Source organism: Glycine max, chromosome 19 (assembly GCF_000004515.6).
Source record: "Glycine max cultivar Williams 82 chromosome 19, Glycine_max_v4.0, whole genome shotgun sequence".
NCBI lineage: Eukaryota > Viridiplantae > Streptophyta > Magnoliopsida > Fabales > Fabaceae > Glycine > Glycine max.
The window spans coordinates 21984603-22005569 of record NC_038255.2 but is presented as its reverse complement, the minus strand read 5'-3'; the positions used below and the strand labels follow the sequence as shown (position 1 = coordinate 22005569).

General features: G+C 39.7%; 1 non-coding gene across 1 annotated transcript; it reads left to right on the top strand.

The window, feature by feature from the left end:
- Positions 1–15634: 15634 nt before the first annotated feature.
- LOC113000557 (small nucleolar RNA R71) lies at positions 15635–15741 on the top strand. Its single transcript, XR_003265890.1, has one exon. It is a non-coding gene; the product is annotated as a small nucleolar RNA R71 (small nucleolar RNA).
- The last annotated feature ends 5226 nt before the right edge of the window (positions 15742–20967 follow it).

Genomic DNA, 20967 nt, shown 5'->3' with positions numbered 1-20967 from the left:
TATATATGGTGAGGATGCTCCTATTGAAGATGTTATTCAAAAGCCAAAAAACAACACCTCTAAGTTTTTGCCATGGATGGAGACAAATAAATTTTATCTTAAAGCTAGAAATCTTTTATATGCTCAGATCCCATCTCAATTTGTATGGAAGCAATGTGAATGGGTATGGTATCCCAAATAAGAAAGGTACCACTGTAGGAAGATTACGGTTTACTCTCCTAGGCAATGGAAAGTTGTATTGAGAATTTTGCTTAATTACTTAAAGGATCCCCAATCATATTCTGAAATAAGAACAAATAAGAATGATCATCTTATCAGAATGAGAATGGTCAATCTCAACCATTAGATTAAAATGAAACGTTAAGATTAAAACATTTTCAATTCAAATTAAAATTTTAGTTAACAATAAAATCTCTAAAAGATTTAATTTAAGTCAAGATCACCAGCACAACCACCACCACTGATGCAATCTTCCCAAGGAGGGGACCTATCACCTGAGTCATGGCTAGGAGACTCCAGGAAGATTGGGCCAGGGATGCAAGAGAAGGCCTGATGCAATCCTACCCCCCAAGGGCATTAGATAGAAAACTCCAAGAAGATTGGGCCAGAGATGCAAGAGAAGGCCCTAGGGTTCTCATGAGCCTTAGGGTAGATTTCGGGCCCATGAGCTAAGTATGAGGTCACTTATCTTTGTACATATTAGAATAAGGTTTCATTATTTTTGGACATTGTATTTAGGGCTCCATCATGTAGGTAGGGTACCTGTTCGGCTTCCGGCAAGTGCACCGGATTGCACAAGTAGTATAAAACGGTAAGAACCGAGTATCGAACTCTAGGGGAACTTGTGTTATTTGGTAAGCTATTTCAGAAAATAAGTGTTTGGTGTGTAAAGATAAGTGTGAATATGAACAAGTGTATAAAATGTCTGTGCAAAAAGAAAGAAAATCATGCGTGAGAAATGATGTGTAAAAACAAGTAGAAACACGTTGGTCTTCCTAATAGGTGCCTGATGCTGAAAAGATATTCTCTATCTAACAATGCTCATGTGTTCTTATGGTGTCTCCTGAGATACTAAACCCTGATTCCTCATGATTGTTTAGCATAATTCTGATCAAGCATCGTCCGTAGATTTCTTTTGTAAGACAAAACTTAACTAGGACCGCATTGAGACACACATACACAACTAACTTATTGCACCCCGATTCCTCGTGATAGCACGACAACTTAGCCCTGTACTATCAAGGACTTTAGAGTCAGACCAGTTTCCATTGTTGAATGACCCTAACAAAGCATGCATCTACGTGATCAAGGTAAAGACATACTGGAATGAAAAGTAGATAGCACGGAGAACACACAAAACATCATTAAATAGATAAAAAATATATTTACATCAGATACCTACAGGGAAGATCCAACAGAGGATTTAGCTTTCCATACCAGGAAGCCTTCCTTACAACAAAGAGAAGAACAAGATGAAAGATTTAAAAAATACAAGTGGTGAGGATGTCTCCTTCACCTCTAGGATCTCACAATCACTCACAAACTCATCTCAAGCTCTCAAACCGGCTCCTGCTTCAAGCTCTGGTCTCTGCAGATTTTCACACAGCAAAATCTCTCAAAACACTCTAGAACTTGGACCTTTCTCTCTCTAGAAACTCTAGACATGCAATGCTCTGAATCCCAGTCCAAACTCCCTCTCTAAAATCTGATTTCAGGCTTAAATAGGTGGCCTTGTTCGTGCTCGTGCGCTTAGCGCAATTATGGACCGCGTAGCGCACATTAGTGAATTTTGGCTTAGCGCGTGCCTTTCTCGCTTAGCGGATGAACTGAAGCGGCGCGCTTAGTGAGATGAAGCGGTGCGCTTAGCGAACCTATACAACTCATCTTCTTCCAGAGTCTTCCTCGCGCTTAGCCCATGAGTGGTGCGCTTAGCGGATGCTTGCTAAGCCAATGAGTTGGCTTAGCGAGAAGGTGAAAAACAACACTTTTCAAAGCTTGCCTTATTAACCTGAAATTGAGAGAAAATGATTATTAAACACATAAACTGGAAGTACTAAGTATTTATTACCTATACTAAATAGAAAATACTTATAACACTACAAAATAACCATAAATTGGAAGAGTTTGATACAATTTACACAAGTTTTATACATAAAAGTTAGTCGTATTCACCGATTAACAACTCCCCCGAATTTACAGTTTTGCTTGTCCTCAAGCAAAAAGAGAACAATTCACTTGTCCTCAAGTGACAAAAACATGCAGTGACTATGTACAAAGGTGTATACAACAAAAGTTACTGATTGCATGATAAGAGAATGGAGTAAAATGCCTTCATCACTTGTCTCTCACAAGGTATGCAGTTATCCAAAGAGAAGAATAAAATGTAACCTGAACAATTAGATGGAGCTAATCATAAGACAAATATTAAGGAAAGTAGCTTAAACCACAGTCTCACGGCTACTGTTTCACTCAAGCACAAGTGTTTAAGCTATTCATTAATAACAACTAGCAAGAGGTCCAATCTTTGAATTTCATCTCATGCCATAAAGTCAGAAATGTATAAACAGAATCAGAAGGACTTTCTCAGGCTTGTAGTGAGGCTTGGCTACAAAAATTCATTGGTTTTTCTAGGATTCAAAGGTTTAGATTCTAAGAGATCACAAATCCTAGACTTATCCCAATGATCTTTTCAATACAATTGGCTTGCTCACTAGCTTTTCACTTTCATTTGCTTTTGACCTTGTTACATCAGCACACTTTTTTTTTTAACATACAACTTATTTGTTGTGTGTGCTGATGCTTTTCCTTTTTCTTTGCATTCTAATTGACTTTACTCCCCCAAATTTGGGGTAAATTTTTTCTTGAACCATATGCTCTACTAGAATCTAAGCAAGGTATCAGGAGATAATTATTTAAGTCATGAGTTCAATTTATGACAAAATCATTCAACTTATAAAAGGAGCAAAGGATACAGTTATTTTGCAAGGTAAGCTGTTTGGTCAAAAGGCTTGTGTATACACAAATCATGGCCTTCATCATGTTCTCATTTATATATTTCATTCCAAAATTCAGAGATTCAGGCAAAGATTATTACTCACAACTAGTCGTTCACTCACAGTTTAAATTCACACTCTCACCGGTTTTGGTTCAAGCTTTTCTTTCTTGATCAATTTGTCTCCTGATTAACAATTCTAATTGCAAGTTCACATTCTTGTTCTTTCTTTGTCTAACATACACACTTGCTCAAACTTATGAAAAAGAACACAAACTCCATCACAATCATGCATTCAATTCAATATAAAGACATACACCCATTTTTCACAAAAAGACAAAAGTGTTTCACTGCCATGTCATAAAAATCAAGTCAACCGTTCAAAATGCTTCAGAATAAGCAAATCAACTATCTATAAATAAAACTAGCAGTGTATGTAATCATAAAAGAAATATTGTACTAAAACCATAATTATCATAAAAATAATCTAAATGGCACAAAAAATTATCATCAGGAATTTAAAAATCCTGTGATCAGTCCTGAGTATCCTGTGTCTGAACATCCTCCTCGTCTGTTAAGTGAAGCACAGGGGTAGCTGTAGGAGAGGTGTTCGGAGACAGGACTGACGTAGTCTGATCCTCAGGAGTGTAAGGGTCTGCTGCCTGCTGAAGTGAAGCTGTATCTGCCACTGGTTCTGAAGGCTCAGAAGTGGTTGCAGCTTCTTGTGTTTGATTTGCCTTCTTCCTTCTGACCAAGGGCTCTGGAGTGGTAGTCTCAGATGACGCATCCTCCATATGCTGAGGTACCTGGGCTGTGGGACCTTCATCTTCCCTGTGAAGAGAAGGTTAGGTCCCGGGCCAGGCTACCATCTCATTAAACTACTCTATTGAAGGAATAGAGTTTGGAGGCGCCACCATTTGTAAACTTTGTAATAAAATAATTTGCCCCTGATGGATGCTTTGAAGCATGGCTTCAAGACGCTAAAAATCTGCAGGAGCTGGGGCAAAGGAGCTGCTAGGGTATGTGTTGGAGGAGGAGCTGTGGAAGGGGCCTCAACTGGCCTTGTCCTCGCTCTCCTGGCCCCTCTGATAGTAACTATTAGATCATCAGGGTTCCAACTGATTTTCCTGATATAGGCCAAGTTAATAACCAAGCTCAGGCGTTTGAAGACCAGACTGCTAGAAGCAACCCCTCTAGACTTACATAAAGTGGTGATAAGAGCAGGGAACCCAAGTCTAGAAGAGTTTGACTGAGCCATAGATGTAATCTGACCAGAGATGAGGGCTCCCACATTCATGTCCATTTGAGAGACTAGGCCAAAGATCAGCTTAGCTTGATCTACTGTCAGGTCCGAGGTGTGGGAAGTAGGGGCCAGGTTGGAGTACGAGAGAACACTCCACACCTGAACAAGAGTTGTTAAATTTTTCCTGAGAATCTTCCCAGGGTGGCCTTCAGCATTCAAAACAAACCCCCGACCTGGGATACATAAGGCAGCCTCAATTTCTCTAATATCAGTGGGCAACCTGCAGTATCTGGAATATGCAGGTAAGGTTTCAACCTCAGCAAGTACCACAGGTGTCTCCAGAAAGGTGTTGAGGTTGTCTGCATTAATCTTCACCACGTGGCCTCTGACCCTGACTTGCTTTGGTGAAGGTCCTTTGGAGTTGTAAAGGTTAGCATAAAACTCTTTCACCAAAGTTAGATCTATGTTGTTGTCATACTGAGTTGTGGGCCTTGTACCAATACTCTTTCTCTTTCTGGAAGCCATCTGCAGACAAAGGAATCAAACAGTTGATCATGACTCAAGTTATTCAAATTTCAAAAACTGAAAAATACAATTAAAAAAGACACTGGCCGCTTAGCGATACATGGTTTGCTTAGCTGGCCTTTGCAAAAAAAAACACTACCGCTTAGCGACATGTGGAGCCACTTAGTGGAAGTTGTAGAAATTTAGCTTCTACAGAATTGGCTTAGTTGGACAGTGCCCGCTAAGCTGAACATCTGCCGCAAGGATATGCGCTAATCTCCTTAAAGGTTGTGCTTAGCGACATTAACCCTTCAAAAATTCCACTAAGTATTGGGAGCTTAGCGAGCGAAGCTCGCTTAGCTCAGCGGATGCCGCAACAAATCGCGCTTGGCCCAGGAAAGCTCGGCTTAGCGCGTGGCTATCAACAAAAAAAATTGTCTAAGTTACCTGGGCTTAGCGATTCAGCCTCGTTTAGCCACAAGCATCTCAGCAAGAGGATGAATGTTCATCCTCAAAAGTTGAACTCGCTTAGCACGGTAGGCACGCTTAGCTAGTTCTTCAGAGAACGCCTATATACACAATGATTACTGATGAACTCGCTTAGCGCAGCATGCTCGCATAGCGAGTTCATCGCGTTTTCCAGAAAACGCAAAAAACGCAGTTCGTTTTCTTGCACTTTTCAAGCCTCTAAAAGGCATATCAGACATGCAATGTGTGCATCATACTCAATACAGTATACAAGCGTATATAGTCCTAATCTTAAATTAATTTTAACAAAACATAAAAACCCTAAAAATCTAAAACTACAGTTGAAGTCTTCTACCCTAAAGTTTAGACAAGAAAAAGAGAAAAAGAATCAAGGAACTTACTTGGATTGTTAATGCTTTAGGATTGGAAGTAGACAACACAAAGAGAAAGCACAAATGCAAAATGCATAAATTTTTTGGAGAGAGAGTGCAGAGAAGGAGTTTCCGAAATCTGGCAAGTGTGAGTGTAACTGCTGTTACACTCACTTAAGCAGTTTTCGACACTTTCGCTTAGCGGAACGCTGCGCTAAGCGAGCCAGAGAGACGTTTCGTTTCTCAATAAGGCTCGCTTAGCAGACCCGCGCGCTTAGCTGACGTTTCAAATTCAAAATCAGTTTTTTTTTTCACAAAGGCTTGGCTTAGCACGAGGATAAGACCGCTTAGCGAGGTTTGCAGATCTGAAAAGCCGCAACTCTCTCTAAGCCAGGCTCTGGCTGGCTTAGCTAAAATGATGCATCTTAAGTACAGAGGAGCATGTGCTTAGTTGATAAGGACTCGCTTAGCGCTCACATTGCCGCAACGAATTCAACTTAGCTGCCATGACTGGCACTTAGCTTCATGGACCTCAGTTATGGCCGTAAGGAATTTAGCTTGGCGACATTAGGTCACGCTTAGCCAAGGATAAGTTGTCTCTTAGTGATCAGGTTGAAGCTTAGACGAATTCAGATCAAATTGAAGTTGGCTTAGCTCATCCTTTGCCAGCTTAGCGGACAAAATCAACCTCAGATGCAAGGGTTGGGCGTTAAGGGCTTGAGACTCGCGACTTAGCGCATGACCAAAGATGTGCTTAGCGTGAGGTTCGCGCTTAGCGAAAGGACTTTTTTTCAGAAAAATGTTTTCTAAGTTATATTTTAGTCCTTTTCTCAACAAATTGAAACCCTTATGTTAAACATTCAAAGATAGGATGATATACTCCTATGTACAAATTAAAAAACAAGTTCCACAAGATATATGCATGAAAAACAAAAATAGCAGAAATTAAAACTGGGTTGCCTCCCAGGAAGCTCTTCTTTAACGTCATTAGCTTGACGCTTTTACCTCACTGGGTGATCTTATGTTTTGGTTCTTACTTTCAAAACCTCTTGACCTCCTTCCATTACCTATAAGCACACATTGTGTTCTAGAGCAGGGTTGTCTTCAACAAACAAATCAAAATCAATCTTCTGATCTTCAAAACCTAGCTCCAGCTTTCTCTTTCCCATATCAACTATGCAACTTGCGGTCAACATGAATGGCCTTCCCAATATTACATGGATGTCAGTATCTTTAGAGATATCCATTACCATAAAGTCTGCCGGGAAGATAAAATGTTTTACTCTAACCAACACATCTTCAATTACTCCATATGGCCTGGTAATGGAGCGGTCAACTAATTATAAAGTCATTTAGGTGGGCATTATTTCCAACTCTCCCAATCTTCTGCACATGAAGAGTGGAATCAAATTGATACTGGCTCCTAGGTCAATAAGAGCTTTTCCCACATTGACTTCTCCAATTGAACAAGGAATAGTTACACTCCCAGGATCTTTATGCTTGGGTGGAAGGATCTTTTGGATCACAACACTGCAGTTTCCTTCCACTATGATGTTTTTCTGATGAATATATTTATGCTTCCTTGTTAACATATCTTTCAAGAATTTAGAGTAGAGTGGCATCTGCTGCAAAGCTTCACCGAAGGGCATGGTTATTTCCAGTTTCCTGAAAATGTCTAAAAATCTCGCCAGATGACGATCTTTTTCCTTCTTGGAAGGTACCACAGGATATGGTACTTCCACACCTTCATCCACAGCTTTTTCACTTCTACTCTTCTTTGCATTCTTATTATTTTTTTATTTTTTTCATTTTCTATTTCTTTTTCTACTTCTTTTTCTTTTTCTTGGTCCTTCAATTCTTTATTCTTGACCATTATTTGTTCCTATTTTTCTTGATTACTTTCACCTCTCACCTTATTTTTCTTGCAATCAGTACCTTTCTTGTCAGCAGTTTTCTTCTTATGTACAACACTATCCTCATCCTCAGCCTCCACAAACCTTTTACTTGTCATCACAACTTTGCATTCCTCCTTGGGATTCTGTTATGTATTTGCCACAAAATTGTTGGATGACTTGTCAGCTATCTGCTTGGCCAGTTGTCCCACCTGGACCTCAAGGTTCTTCAGTGCTGACTCAGTGCTTTTATGGTTTGACATTGCTACCTGCATAAACTGAGTCAAGGTATCCTCTAGCTTAGTAGTCCTCTGGAATATGTTAGGTCCTTGTTGGATTGGCCTGTTTGAAGGCCTACTCTTGTCTTTGTTGAACTGGTTACCAGGGTGTGTCCTCCACTGTCCTTGTTGATTATAGGGACCTTGTAGGAAGCTTGAAAATCCTCCTTGAGTATACCCTTGTCACTGTTGATTTCCCATATAATGAATTTCTTGAGTGTTTTCTTCAGTGGGAATACATTGGCCTGTTTCATGAGTGATCGAGGCCGTACCCGAATCAAATAAACATGAAAATGCAGTAACTAGGAAGTGATCCTAGGTCGTTTCCCAACGAGCAGTGACAAGCCAAATGTTCATAATATGCTTGCAGTAACAGTAACGATGGGGGGGGGGGGGTTTGGTTGTTTGGTAATTAAAGAGCAGAACAAATAAAATGGAATACGAAACTACTAATATTAAAAACGGGTTGTTTCCTCTGATTCAGAAGCCACTCTCTTATCCTGGGTTATGGAGAATTCGTCCCTAACAGTCAACCACTTAATCCAACCCTATTTCAATTTACTAAGCAAAAATCAACTTAGGGTTTTCAATACGTGATTAGGCACCACATACACCAGTTAGCCCTTCGTCCATTAAGCATGAACACAAGTTAGGCTCAGAGGCAATTAATCGAACACGAAGCGTGCACTGATTAATATTCACGAAATTGGGATAACTGGTGAAGGGAAAACTGCCAGGAAACCACATTACAAGCGAAACCTCAAAGAGAGTTGGGTTTCGTCCTCAAAAGGAAACAACACCAGAAAATCTAGCCTTCCATGGATTCAAACAGAAAACACAATTGAAACATGAAGCAGAAACGTAAATGAACGGAAACGTAAATGAACAGAAACGTAAACGAACAGAAATGTAAAATGGAACAGAAACGTAAATGAGAGTAAAAGAAGAAGCAAGAACGAAATTGTAATTAGAAGCAGAAAACGTAAAATTGCATTACGAACTCAGAAGTAGCAAAACAGAAAAACGAAAAACCCTAAAACAAAGCTCTGAATAATGGATAGCATAACAGAATAGAATGCCCTGCACGAATCCCTAGGCAGCTATTTAAAAAGAGTCACTCAAAGTCACTGGGCCCTAATTCAATACTCTGGCCCAAAACGAAATAAACACTGAACAAAATAAAATTGTGAAATTTCCTAATTAGAAATTAACTAAGGTAAGCGCTGCTTTATTTGCCCTCTTCAAGTCCACAACCAAAATCCGGATTAAGCCCAATGTTTCATTAATTCCTGAAATTAGATTAAAAACATCAAATTAGGTAAATGAGCCCAAATAATAAAACTGTCTAATTAATTGACAATTAAGACCAATCAATAATTAAAATGGTGCAAAAAGGGTTTAGAAAATAGAAGAAAATGATGGCACATCAAAACCCCCCATACTTAGCCTTTTGCACTCCTGGGCAAAATGAAACAAAGAACAAAATCCAAGGATATCAGAGGGAGACAAACAAAAACATTCACATATTTCTCAATGAACATCAAGGAATGAAAGGAATGGGTAACATCTAACATAAGGAGATCCAAAAAGTCAAGACATTCATGAAAATCATCCAAGCAACCCAATCATGGCAAAATAGTTAATCAGCTCAAGAATGAAAAGTGATAAAGCCTCACAAGATATAAACTCTATCTCTCAAGTGTCTAGGCTACTATTTACCCTCAAAGCACCCATGAAAGCAAACACCACATAAACTTGGCAAGATTCTAAAATTGACAATCAACCCATAAACACAAGCACATGAGGATCAAAAGGTCTTTTAAGGTTGTAATGGGGCCAAGGACAAGGTATGGAGAAATATGGAATAAGTGGCTAAATCCCAAAGGAATAGAGGAGCAAAGGGGAATAAGTGCATATTAAGAAAAAAAAAATATAAAGAAGTAAAGATAAAAATTAAACATGAAGAGTAGAACCAAGAGTTTCATCATTCTTGTGCCATTTAAGATCTTATTCACTCAACTTTATTGCTTTTCTTTTTTTTTCGATTTTTTTTTTTTTTACTCTTTAGCCTTTGAGAAACAACATTTCATTCAGCATGTCCAACATTTAACCAATATACAATGTACATCAAGTATGGCCCAAAATACATCATGAAGCATAGCCAACAAAACAAGTTGTCCAATGAAACAAAAACCCCCCCACACTTATTCCCAAAACAATTCCAAAGCTCCAAAATTCCTTAAGGATATGGTAATATCATGGTTTTTCACTTAAGGCTTGTAGTGAGCTTCAAAACAAGGAAAGGGAAACAAGGCTCAAAAGGGCTATCAAAGGAATTAATTCAAGGTAAGTCCATTTGGCTAGAAGCTTATAAGAACAAAATTGCCTTAATCATTTCCAAATATGCATGTGAATTAGGACGCATCAACAAGAATCAAGCCAAGGCTATTGTGCAAGCAATCAATGGGGCAAAACACACCAAATGATTATAATGATGGATGGCTCAAATTCTCACAAAGGTAAAATCATCACTTTCAAATTGAGCTTTCAAAACTATCATGACATGTAGAGAAGAATCAAGGATTTCAAGTCACAAAATGTCAAGAACTTTTATTTTCAAAACAATTACCCATTTCTTGAACATATCCTATAATTCAAAGAAAAACATGTAAAGTCGTACGTGCACATGAAATTGACCCAAAATATTAAACTGAAAATCCAACGAAACTAACAACATTAACAAATTAACACAACTAACAAATTAACAAAACCAACAAAACTAGCAAAACCAAAGAACACTCCCCCCCATACTTAAACAACACATTGTCCTCAATGTAGCACAATTAAAAGATTAAAATCAATTAAATCATCAAAGAGAATCGGACAAGTGTAATAAAAGCAAAGAAGGAGATAGGAAAAGAAAAACTCCCTAAGTCATGGTGGAGGAAGAGTAGGGTGGAGTAAGGAAGTCTCTTCCACCACTACGTCCACTAAAGAAGGGTTCGTGAGGAATGACTTAAGTCGATGTCCATTGACCTTGAAGCTCTTGTTTGTGGAGTCGCTTTTGATCTCAACTGTACCATAAGGAAAAACATTAGTAACAACAAAAGGACCAATCCACTTAGACCTCAACTTACCACTCATGAGTCCAAGCCTAGAATTATACAATAACACCTTTTGCCCAACCACGAAGTCTTTTTTAACTATCATGCTATCATGGAACTTCTTGGTCTTTTCTTTGTAGAACTTGGCATTCTCGTAGGCTTCTCTAGGCGGATTTCATCTAACTCACTCAGTTGCAACTTCCTTTCCTCGCCAGCTTGATCCATAGAGAAGTTGCAAGTCTTCACTGCCCAGTATGCTTTGTGCTCAATTTCCACTGGAAGATGACATGCCTTTCCAAAGACAACCCGATAAGGAGACATTCCTATGGGTGCTTTGTAGGCAGTCCGATGTGCCCAGAGAGCATCATCAAGCCTGGTACTCCAATCTTTCCTGCTTGGCTGCACAATCTTCTCTAGAATTCTCTTGATTTCCCTGTTAGAAATTTCTGCCTGTCCATTAGTCTGGGGGTGGTATGGTGTGGATACTCTGTGTACCACCCCGTACTTTTTAAGCAGGGCATGCATTGTCCTGTTGCAAAAATGGGTTCCTTGATCACTAACAATTGCTTTAGGTACTCCAAACCTGCAAAATAGATTAGACCTGACAAAGTCTGCGACAACTTTAGCATCATTAGTTCTAGTGGGCTTGGCTTCCACCCATTTTGAAACATAATCAACTGCAAGGAGAATGTAAACATAACCAAAAGAGACAGGAAAAGGACCCATGAAATCTATACCCCAGACATCAAACACCTCACAGAATAGCATAGGTTGCTGAGGCATTTTTTGTCGCCATGTAAGTGTATTTCCTGCTCTCTGACACTGCTCACAAGTGCTGCAGATCTTCCACGCATCTTTAAAGATGGTGGGCCAATAAAAACCACAATCAAGCACTTTGCGAGCTGTCCTTTGAACACCCAAATGACCTCCCGGTGTGGAAGAATGACAGAACTGCAGGACTGAGTCAGTCTCATGATCTGGAATGCACCGTCTAATGACCTGATCACTGCACAATTTCCACAAGTAGGGGTCATCCCAAATAAAATGCTTAGCATCACTTTTAATCTTATCTTTTTGGGCCTTAGATGCTAAGGGAGGAAAAACAGAGGCAACTAAATAATTGACAATGTTAGCAAACCAGGGAGTAGAAAGAGAGTCAGAAATACTATACAATATATACAAATGATCATCCGGGAAATCATCCCGAATAGGTGAATCTGCATCAGAGACACGTTCGATCCGGCTCAAATGATCAGCAACTAGATTTTGTGCTCCGCTCCTATCACGGATCTCCAAGTCAAACTCTTGGAGCCAGAGCATCCATCGGATCAACCTAGGCTTAGAATCAGCCTTCTTCAACAAGTACTTTAGAGCTGCATGGTCAGTATAAACAATAATGCGAGTACCAAGCAAATAAGATCGAAATTTTTCAAGAGCAAAAACTATGGCTAGAAGCTCTTTCTCAGTAGTAGTATAATGTGCTTGGGCAGCATCTAAAGTCCTAGAAGCATAATATATCACCCTGGGCAATTTATCAATTTTCTGAGCAAGGACAGCCCCCAATGCATAATTTGATGCATCACACATAAGCTCAAAAGGGGCTGTCCAATCGGGTGCCTGGATGATGGGGGTGGTAGTCAACGCTCTTTTGAGGCAATCAAAAGCCTCTTTGCATCTGAATTAAAGTCAAACTCCACCTCCTTTTGCAACAAGTTGGACAGTGGAAGGGCTACTTTGCTAAAATCCCTTATAAAGCGCCTGTAGAATCCTGCATGACCAAGAAAAGATCGCACCTCTCGCACACAAGAGGGGTAAGGCAATTGTGAAATAACGGAAATTTTCGCAGGATCTACTTCAATGCCCTTATTGGAAATAATGTGGCCTAAAACTATACCTTGCTCAACCATAAAATGACATTTTTCAAAATTTAGAACAAGGTTAGTTTCAATGCATCTATTCAAAACTTTTTCCAAACTATTCAAACAACCATCAAAAGAGGATCCATATACAGGGAAATCATCCATAAACACCTCTATGTAATTTTCTAAAAAATCACTGAAAATACTAATCATGCACCGCTGGAAGGTACCAGGGGCATTGCACAGGCCGAAAGGCATCCTCCTATAAGCAAAAGTGCCGAAGGGGCAGGTGAATGTGGTCTTTTCCTGATCCTCAGGAGCAACAGTAATTTGCATATAACCAGAAAAACCATCAAGGAAACAGTAGTGGGATTTACCTGCCAGGCGTTCAAGCATCTGGTCAATGAATGGCAGGGGAAAATGGTCCTTTTTGGTAACCTGGTTCAACCTCCTATAGTCAATGCAGACTCTCCAACTGTTCTGCACCCGAGTAGGAATCAGCTCCTCCTTCTCATTTCTGATCACTGTGAGGCCAGTCTTTTTCGGGACTACCTGGACGGGACTCACCCATTGGCTATCGGAGATAGGATAAATGATTCCAGCTTGCAAAAGCTTGGTTATCTCCTTCTTTACTACATCAAGAATCACCGGGTTGAGTCTTCTCTGTGGTTGTCTTACTGGTTTAGCTCCATCCTCTAAATTTATTCGATGCATACATGTGGATGGGCTAATACCAGGAATGTCCGCCAGGGTCCAGCCTATAGCCTTCTTATGCTTCTTGAGAACTGACAACAACTTCTCCTCTTGTTCATCAGCAAGGGAGGCAGATATAATCACTGGAAAACTCTTGCTATCATCCAAGTAAGCGTATTTTAAATTTGATGGCAGAGGCTTCAATTCTGGTGTGGTCGGCTGGACAGTGGTAGAAGGAGATGGTTTCTCAGCCTTTACCTCATAAAGAAAGTCAGAGGTATGTGTACTTCCTGAAACATGGTTAGTCCTATCTGACTCTATAAAATCAATCTCAAGAGGTAAAACACCACCACCAGGCATGAAATCAATATCACTCTCAGCATCAAATTCAGACATATGATCAAGTACAATTTCAGACTCAATCCATGAAGAGTGAGAGGCATGCAGATTAGAATAAAGATCAGTCATGTATTCATCAACAACATGGTCAATTATTTCAGCACGAAATACAGAAAGATCTTCAGATGGGTATTTCATAGCATCCAGAATATTAAAATGAACAGTTATGTCACCAAATTCCATAGACAGTGTGCCTGCATAAACATCTATCTTAGTTCTAGCAGTTTTCATAAAGGGTCTGCCTAGAATGATGGGAACTGATCCTTGAGAAAATCCATCTTCCATATTCAAAATATAAAAATCAACAGGGAAAATCAGTTCACCAACTCTAACTAAGACATCTTCTATGAAACCAACAGGGTAGGCAACACTTCTATTAGCTAAATGAATTACCACATCAGTTGACTGCAAGGGGCCTAGAGATAGAGAATTAAAAATAGACAGAGGCATAACACTAACAGAAGCTCCTAAATCTAGCATGGCATTGTCAAACTTACTATTCCCTATGATACAAGGTATGCTGAATGTACCTGGATCTTTACATTTTTCAGGAATTTGAGGAACAGATTTACCAATCAATGCGGAGACATTTCTGCCCATGCTAATTCGTTCACTTCCTTTAAGCTTCCGCTTATTAGTGCACAGCTCCTTCAAGAATTTGGCATATCTTGGAATTTGCTTTATTGCATCCAACAGAGGTATGTTTACCTCTACCTTTCTAAACGTTTCCAAGATCTCTTTCTCTGCCTCTTCCATTTTTTTGTTGGAAACTGCTCTTGGAGGGAATGGAAGAGGGGGAATGTGCTGCTTCTGCAAATCAGAATTACCTGTGGAAGAAGATTCACCTGCACAGAAATTGTTAGGTAAATTTTTGTCATCACCTTTTTCTGGAATAGAGTGAAGTTTGGCAGGTTCATTTGCAGATGAGGAAGGTGCTACGGGTTGAGGTCCTTGACATTGCTTTCCCGACCTCAATGAAATGGCACTGACATTTTTGGGATTTTGGACAGCTTGAGAAGGCAGCTTGTTAGAATTCTGGGACTGTTGTTGATTCAATTGGGTAGCCAATTGTCCCATCTGATTGGTTAAGCTCTGAATGGAGGCTCTGGTCTCTTGCTGAAACTGCATGTTCTGCATAGTCATTTGCCTCACAAGTTCTTCAAGGGAAGGTTGTGGAGGGGCCTCAACTGTTGGCTGTTTCTGGGGTTGTTGCTATTGTTGGATTGGTGGAGGAATGTATGGTTTGCTTGGGCCAGCAACATTTTGGAAGGAAGGAGCAGGCTGCTGTTGTTGCTGAGGGCTGGACCATCTGAGGTTAGGGTGATTCCTCCATCCAGGGTTGTATCTGTTGCTGGAAAGGTCATAATTGTTCTGCTATGGTTGATTTTGCTGCTGAGGTTGAGGAGGTCTATTGTAAATATTTGCAGCATAAGCTTCAGGCTGCTCAATTGCTCCAGGTTGCTGCATGGAAGGGCAAAGGTCTGTATGGTGGTCAGCAGAGGAGCACAAACCACAAACCCTTGCGACAGGTACAAATTTCTGATTCAAGGCCAGCTGGGTTACCAAGTTGACCAACGCATCCAGTTTGCCTTCAAGCTTCTTAGTTTCAGATGATGCAGATGGGTTTGTAGCTACCTCATGCACTCCTCTAATGACTATGGCATCATTTCTGGCGCTAAACTGTTGGGAGTTGGAGGCCATCTTCTCAATTAAATTTCTGGCTTCAGCAGGAGTCATGTCTCCAAGGGCTCCACCACTGGCAGCATCTATCATACTTCTCTCCATATTACTGAGTCCTTCATAAAAATATTGGAGAAGAAGCTGTTCTGAAATCTGATGGTGGGGGCAACTGGCACATAGTTTCTTAAATCTCTCCCAGTACTCATACAGGCTCTCTCCACTGAGTTGTCTAATACCTGAGATATCCTTCCTGATGGCTGTGGTCCTGGAAGCAGGGAAAATTTTTTCTAAGAATACTCTCTTAAGGTCATCCCAGCTCGTGATGGACCTTGGAGCAAGGTAATACAGCCAGTCCTTTGCCACTCCCTCTAATGAATGAGGAAAAGCCTTCAGAAATATGTGATCCTCTTGGACATCTGGGGGTTTCATGGTGGAGCAGACAATGTGAAATTCTTTCAAATGTTTGTGCGGGTCTTCACCTGCAAGGCCATGAAACTTTGGAAGCAAATGAATCAGTCCAGTCTTAAGAACATATGGGACATCCTCATCAGGGTATTGGATGCACAAGCTTTCGTAGGTGAAATCAGGTGCAGCCATTTCCCTTAGAGTCCTCTCACGAGGTGGAGGTTGTGCCATGTTCTCAGAATGTGCAAAATCAGAATGCTCAGAATCAGAATGCTCAAAATTATAATGCTCAAGATCAGGATGTTCAAAATCACCAATAACAGAATGCACAGATTCACCAGTTATGGAATGCTCAGAATGATCAAAAGGTATAAAATGATGCCTAACTAATCTATGAAATGTCCTATCTATCTCAGGATCAAAGGGTTGTAAGTCAGATGGATTGCCTCTAGTCATACACTACATTCAGCATGCACACAACTAGTTGCCTTGTCATGTAAATAAAGGTGTAGGTTTGAACTACAGCTACCCTCAAATGATATCCAAATGACTTGAAATTTTGTGAGCAACCTTATAAAATGATGAGAAGATAGCACAAAAAATTTCAGACAAAAATTCAAAGTCTAACTATGAAAGCTAAAAATGGTAGGTTAAGAAAAATAAGTGAATAAAACTTGAAAAATAAAAAACTTTTGACAGAATCGCTTTTTTTGGACGATGGAGACCTCAGCCAGCCTATGGCAGGCTGCCACGGCATAGGAAATTTTTTTCTACCCCAAATGCATATATAATAATTGCGATTCTGATAACCGGAGCAAAAGTTATGGCCGTTTGAAGTTTTGACAAACACAAAATTTGCTAGTTTTTTGGAACTTTCAAATCTGACCAAACTAAAGGCTCTAGCTATTTTTCCCACAAAATATGGATTAAAAGAAGTTACCACAAAAAAATTCAGCCAAAAATAACAACCCTAGCTACTAAAACAAAAAATCCCAATTAATTCAGCATGGGTGGTCGCTAAAATCCGTCTCTAATTGATTTCTACTACTACTCTGTTTTTCCGCAAGCTGATTTCTACTACCACTCTGTTTTCAAGCACAATCTTCACAGCAAAACACCTAAGACTGAAACAGGGGAAACGCTTAATGGTAAAACTGAAACAGAACACACATTAAACAAAATACCAAGACACTAATCAACACTAACACACATACTAACACAATACTAACAATTAAAACACGAAAGGATTAAACACACAACACTAGCTAGCTATTATGAACCTTTGGACACTGCTCCCCGGCAACGGCGCCAAATTTGATCGAGGCCGTACCCGAATCAAATAAACATGAAAATGCAGTAACTAGGAAGTGATCCTAGGTCGTTTCCCAACGAGCAGTGACAAGCCAAATGTTCATAATATGCTTGCAGTAACAGTAACGATGGGGGGGGGGGGGTTTGGTTGTTTGGTAATTAAAGAGCAGAACAAATAAAATGGAATACGAAACTACTAATATTAAAAACGTGTTGTTTCCTCTGATTCAGAAGCCACTCTCTTATCCTGGGTTATGGAGAATTCGTCCCTAACAGTCAACCACTTAATCCAACCCTATTTCAATTTACTAAGCAAAAATCAACTTAGGGTTTTCAATACGTGATTAGGCACCACATACACCAGTTAGCCCTTCGTCCATTAAGCATGAACACAAGTTAGGCTCAGAGGCAATTAATCGAACACAAAGCGTGCACTGATTAATATTCACGAAATTGGGATAACTGGTGAAGGGAAAACTGCCAGGAAACCACATTACAAGCGAAACCTCAAAGAGAGTTGGGCTTCGTCCTCAAAAGGAAACAACACCAGAAAATCTAGCCTTCCATGGATTCAAACAGAAAACGCAATTGAAACATGAATCAGAAACGTAAATGAACGGAAACGTAAATGAACAGAAACGTAAACGAACAGAAATGTAAAATGGAACAGAAACGTAAATGAGAGTAAAAGAAGAAGCAAGAACGAAATTGTAATTAGAAGCAGAAAACGTAAAATTGCATTACGAACTCAGAAGTAGCAAAACAGAAAAACGAAAAACCCTAAAACAAAGCTCTGAATAATGGATAGCATAACAGAATAGAATGCCCTGCACGAATCCCTAGGCAGCTATTTAAAAAGAGTCACTCAAAGTCACTGGACCCTAATTCAATACTCTGGCCCAAAACGAAATAAACACTGAACAAAATAAAATTGCGAAATTTCCTAATTAGAAATTAACTAAGGTAAGCGCTGCTTTATTTGCCCTCTTCAAGTCCACAACCAAAATCCGGATTAAGCCCAATGTTTCATTAATTCCTGAAATTAGATTAAAAACATCAAATTAGGTAAATGAGCCCAAATAATAAAACTGCCTAATTAATTGACAATTAAGACCAATCAATAATTAAAATGGTGCAAAAAGGGTTTAGAAAATAGAAGAAAATGATGGCACATCAATGAGCCTTACCACAGATGGTACAACCTGTAACCTACAAAACAGAAGAATGCGTAGGTTGACCCATAGGCAACTTAGTTGGTAGCTTACCGAGTGTTTCTGTTAGAATCTCAAGTTGCTTAGAAAGCAACTTGTTCTGTGCCAATAAAGTGTCATGTGATGATAGCTCTATCAAGCTTTTCTTCGTGGGTTGATGGGTTCTATCTCGTAGAATGGCATGATCACTAGCTGACATCTTCTCAATTAGCTCAGTTGCTTCTTCTGGGGTCTTCAGTTTTATCTTTCCCCCTGCAGAAGCATCTAACAGTTGCTTGGTTTGTGGTCTTAGCCCATCTATAAACATATTCAATTGGATTGGCTCAGAAAACCCATGAGTGGGATTTCTTCTCAACAAGCCTTTGAACCTCTCCAATGCTTCACTCAGAGATTCATCAGGAAACTGATGAAATGAAGAGATTGCAACTTTCCCTTCCACAGTCTTGGACTCTGGGAAGTATTTCTTTAGGAACTTTTCAACAACTTCTTCCCAGGTTTTCAGATTGTTACCCTTGAATAAGTGGAGCCACCTCTTGGCTTCTCCTGCCAATGATAATGAGAAAAGGTTGAGGCTAATGGCTTCGTCTGGTACACCGGCAATCTTAACAGTGTTGCATATTTCAATGAATGTTGCCAACTGTGCATAGGGGTCTTCATTAGGTAATCCTTGGAATAAGTTCCCCTGTATTAAATGAATTAAGGAATGTGGGTAGTTGATGTTGTTATCTTGCACTTCAGGACATGCAATGCTGGTGAACAATTGTGGTACTGAACTACTTGAGTAATCCTCAAGGGTAATCCTCTGGTCATTCTCTTCTGCCATGGTAATGACTTTAGGTAATTGAGTGGCGGATTCCCTTGATGATGGTGAATCAGGTGATAATAAGTCAGAGAAATGAGTCTCCTCCTCATGAATGGATGCAACTGTTCTGTCTTGCAGAAGTTTCCTTTTCCTCTCGACTTTGTTCCTTTGCAATGTAGCCTCAATTTCTAAGTCCAGAGGAACTAAATTGCCAGTGGGAGATCTATGCATATACAATACTAACAGAACAGTGGTTATCCAGATTAACAAGAAAAGACAAATAGGAATTAAGAATAAATATTCACAAAAATAATCAAAGAATAACAAATAAAGGATAGACACCTAAAGATGAACTAACTTCCCAAATAAAAACAAGTTCCCCGGCAACGGCGCCAAAAACTTGTTCGGCTTCCAGCAAGTGCACTGGATTGCACAAGTAGTATAAAACGGTAAGAATCGAGTATTGAACTCTCGAGGAACTTGTGTTATTTGGTAAGCTATTTCAGCAAATAAGTGTTTAGTGTATAAAGATAAGTGTGAATATGAACAGGTGTATAAACTTTCTGTGCAAAAAGAAAGAAAATCACGCAAGAGAAATGATGTGTAAAAACAAGTAGAAACACGTTGGTCTTCCTAATAGGTGCCTGATGCTGAAAAGATATTCTCTATCTAACAATGCTCATGTGTTCTTATGGTGTCTCCTGAGATACTAAACCCTGATTCCTCATGATTGTTTAGCCTAATTCTGATCAAGCATCGTCCGTAGATTCCTTTTGTAAGGCTAAACTCAACCAGGACCGCATTGAGACACACATACACAACTAACTTATTGAACCCCGATTCCTCATGATATCATGACTACTTAGCCCTGTACTATCAAGGACTTTAGATTTAGACCAATTTCCATTGTTGAATGACCCTAACAAAGCATGCATCTACGTGATCAAGGTAAAGACATACTGGAATGAAAAGCAGATAGCACGGAGAACACACAAAACATCATTAAATAGATAAAAATATATTTATATCAGGTACCTACAGGGAAGATCCAACAGAGGATTTAGCTTTCCATACCAGGAAGCCTTCTTTACAACAAAGAGAAGAACAAGATGAAAGATTAAAAAAATACAAGTGGTGAGGATGTCTCCTTCACCTCTAGGATCTCACAATCACTCACAAACTCATCTCAAGCTCTCAAACCAGCTCCTGCTTCAAGCTCTGGTCTTTGCAGATCTTCACACAACAAAATCTCTCAAAACTCTCTAGAACTTGGACCTTTCTCTCTCTAGAAACTCTAGACATGCAATGCTCTGAATCCCAGTCCAAACTCCCTCTCTAAAATCTGATTTCAGGCTCAAATAGGTGGCCTTGTTCGTGCTCATGCGCTTAGCGCAATTATGGATCGCTTAGCTCACATTAGTGAATTTTGGCTTAGCGCGTGCCTTTCTCGCTTAGCGGATAAACTGAAGCGGTGTGCTTAGTGAGATGAAGCGATGCGCTTAGCGAACCTGTACAACTCATCTTCTTCCAGAGTCTTCCTCGTGCTTAGCCCATGAGTGGTGCGCTTAGCGGATGCTCGCTAAGCCAACCCATTGGCTTAGTGAGAAGGTGAAAAATAACACTTTTCAATGCTTGCCTAATTAACCTGAAATTGAGAGAAAATGATTATTAAACACACAAACTGGAAGTACTAAGTATTTATTACCTATACTAAACAGAAAATACTTATAAAACTACAAAATAACCATAAATTAG